The sequence below is a fragment of the Alligator sinensis genome, unplaced genomic scaffold (assembly GCF_000455745.1).
Source record: "Alligator sinensis unplaced genomic scaffold, ASM45574v1 scaffold300_1, whole genome shotgun sequence".
NCBI lineage: Eukaryota > Metazoa > Chordata > Crocodylia > Alligatoridae > Alligator > Alligator sinensis.
Genome location: NW_005842240.1, coordinates 1139769 through 1143652, shown reverse-complemented (window position 1 = coordinate 1143652; position 3884 = coordinate 1139769).

Genomic DNA, 3884 nt, shown 5'->3' with positions numbered 1-3884 from the left:
GGTGGCAGCAGGTCACAGCCGGGCAGCAGCCCCCACTGCCAGACTGCCGCAGTGGGTAAAGGGTGCTTGCATGTGTGGACACGCCCAAAATGGGCAGAGGATGGAAACAGGTAATAAAATCCAAAGACTGAGTTACGGAGGCTAAAGAAAGGATGAGATACAGCCTGGTGAGCACAATCCAGGAACAGTCTGCCATGAGCCAGAAACTCTCTCATAAAAGGGAGATTGGTCTTGCACCCAGATATTCCCCAAGAGGATTCAACTTCTTCACAAAGGCAGACCACTGCAAACTTGGGAAAGTTTTTTAGTTTTGCCTTAAAGGGAAATGTGGCACAATTGCCATGAACGTGAAATCCAGTTAAAAATTCATTTTGAAAGTGGTGTTTCTGCAGTACAACATGCTTCTTAGATCCACGGAGCTGCCGAGTGGATTTGACATTGCCAGTTTTACTGAATACCTAACAGGAGTCGCAGAGGCTGTGGCTCTGTGGCCATTGGGTATACTCTGAAGGCAGCTGGCTCCTCAAGCATCATGGGATTATTTTTCCTTCCAGGTTACCAGTCCCTAGCAGATCGCTGAAAATCCAGGCCAGGTTCCACAGAAATCCTGTTTTTTGACTGTATGAAGGATCACCCCCTAGATCTTTTCAGAGAAACATTTCAGGTTCAGTAAAAATCAATATTTCACCCCTCAAGACTATTTAACCAGAAATGTTCTTATCAGCTCAACTGCTGTGTGACCCTGGGCAAATTCTCTTGTCCACGCCGACTAAGCTTCTGGGAACTGTTTGACCTTTGTCAGCACAGCCAATACACCTCTATACTACCAAGAAGTTATATAGTATTTACTCTAATACAGAGTCCTGTGTTAATTGCTACCCCTTATTTATTTTTCCTCCCCAAATCCTGATATATTACCATGCATCTCATTTCTTATAACCCCTTAGACAACTATGGTAGTTTGGCCTCCTTTTATATGTGTTGGAATTGGCCTTTTTGGCACTGTGTAGTTTTCGACCTCTTCCTGCTAAACACCTTGCCCCTTTTTTGATTCATTTTTCAGGCAAGGTGAAAATAAAATTAAACAGCAACACAGTGGAGTCAAGAATGTGCCTGGATAGCGGAGAAAGAGCAGAGTTTTCAGTTTCTTTCATTGCTGGATAGAGCTGTTCTTGATTTGGAGATTGCAGTGAATTAAGATATTATGTGCTAATTACTCACCATCAAGGACAAAGACTCATAGCCCAGGGTCCTTGCAAAAAAGTAAGCAAGGCTAAGAGTTTCTGTGACAAGCTTTAGGAGTACGATACACATTTTGCTTACACAGCAACTCACCGACTTACTCAATGCCCCACTTAGGATACCTCCTGTCTCCCCACTCGTCTCCATGATGATGAGTTAATAAGCATATTCTACTCATCAAGGCAAAATTTAATGCACTGACAGATGTCTAACAACTCTAGATGCTATGGGTCAAGCCTCAGTAAATGTAGCATCAGCACAATGCCACTGAAACCAGCAGAGCAATGCTGACCTAAGCCAGCCAGGATGCAATTATTTATATATATATATATATATATATATATTCACCATCTCACATTTAAATGGTGTATATTAGATGAAAGACCATCTTGCAGTGCCACACAGAACTTGGCTCTTCTAAAGAGCTCTTGAGAACCTTGAACAAGTCACTTGAAGCATCACTACCTCTACGAGAACGTGAATTTACTGCACAGGATATCACAAAGATATAGTCAGTGTTTAATAGGTGCTCCAGTACTCTAACGATAGAGCTATACAATTCAACTGATATTTTTGTAGGGAAGATCCTATCTACAGAAATAGCAAGTTTTCGACCATCAATCAACATTTTTGGAGTCAGGCTAGTGTGTACATCTACTCTAACTTTGGGACAGGGTCATAGGCATGGACTTTTCCAAGACATGAAGCAGCTGTTCAGTCATAAGGGTCAGATTCTGCTCCCCTCACTCAGAGAAGCTGTTACAAAAAAGCAGAAGCCACAAAATTAGACTAGCCAGGTGGTAGAGAGAGAGAAAACAGTAAACATGGGATTGGATGGGGACCTCTTGGCCCCCATCCAGCGTGCAACTGTTTCAGGTATCACATTTATGTAAATCTTTTACAAATGCCATCTTAAGCAGAAACTAATCTCGGTTTTTTTTGCCCCCATTGCTCTCACTGAAAGTTTGTTCTAGAGCCTCACTGTTCTCACGATTAGAAGCTTCCTTTTAATTTCCAGTCTATTCATAACCAGGTAACGTGCAAATAAGCACGATTGTTTTATTAGAAAGAGAGCTTCAAAGTAACTGAAGGCTCCCTGGTAGTTGTGTGACCTATTCAAAGTGCCTAAGGGTGTTAGGGGCATGAAACACATTTGCTTTCAGTGGAGGAAAGATCATCTAGTTATTTTTCTAAACCCCAAATTCTATGTTCAATCCCCAGCTCCACCAAAGACTGCCCATCTGGCCTTAGGCAACTCAGTCACCTTGTGCCTTAGTATCCTGGGCATTTGTACACATGCTTGTACCACACTGAAGGTGTTTTAGCTGAAAAGCTCACCACCACCACCATTTTCTCAGTGCTGATGTGCATTTTGCCATTTCTACAAATACATGCGAGACAGCGCCAGGCACAGCAGCTGGCGTGCGGAGCAGACTTGATTAATCGAATCTATTCCGACACACTGGATCTCCAGTGCATCGGAGCAGACAAATGTATGTATATAAATGCTAGATGTCAAAGTGGGAATACCAGCACTTCCCAACCCTTCAGGTAGGTTGCGAGTTACCACTGAGGCTGAATTGTTCCAATACTATGGATGTAGGAACCATAGATAGGAGACTTCAAAACTGCCTGAGATTTCTAAATGTATTACCTTATATAACAGCAGTACTCCAAGACAGAGCCATCATTGCACACAGATTTAAAACCCAGACAGTCTGAACCCTCAAGCAACTTACAACACAGTCCTAAAATAAAAGCAGTCACCAAGGGATATATGGAAACAAGTGAATGAGAGGTGAACCCGGAGGGAGAAGTAGGTTAATTAGCTGTCACAGGTAAAGGAATTCTGGATCTCTGTTTTTAAAGTGGCACGCCACTTTTTCCTTCGTTACTTTACAAAGCTGCTTTTGCAGTGGATCCCTTAAAATATCCTAGAACCTGGGTCACTACACAAAGGGAAGGGTATGGCTACGGTCTGTTCTGCCAAAGTGCACGCCAAATAGAGGAGCCTTTTATAACTCACTGAACAGGCAAATTGACATTGTTGTATCTGCAGAACTGCAAAGGGAAGCATGAGCTTTGTTGAAATCAAGCAGAAAAGAACTGAAAAGTTTATGCTGCTGCAGTGTCATCTCTCAGCAGTTCCACAAAGGGGACGCAAAGCAGCATACCCCCTCTGCATTGTGATGCTGGGAAATTTGGAGAGCTTTTCTTGCAAAAAAAGACTCCTGATTATACCCTTGACCAGTCTTCAAGAATCTCCAAGGTGCTCAATGGCCTTGACCTAGCCAACATCCAAATAGATTACTTATAAACTGTAGGCTGAAGACCATAGTCAACAACTCCACAAGTAGTAGACAAATCCTTTTTACCTACACCAATGATAAAGCTCTTGGGGACCAGTTTAAAGTAGCATAGTGAACTAATAATGCAGGAACCAAAGTCTCATCAGAATCCCCACTTCAGCTGCAAGACAGATTAGGATAAGCCATCTTCTCTAACAGACACCAGCATATATACCACTTTTTATTAAACTGGAATCCACAAAACCAAACAGCCCATGTCCCATGCAGTGGTATGTGCTTTACAGCTCTTCTCCATTTGATTTCACAGAGAACCCAGTTAGGCCTATGCTTCCT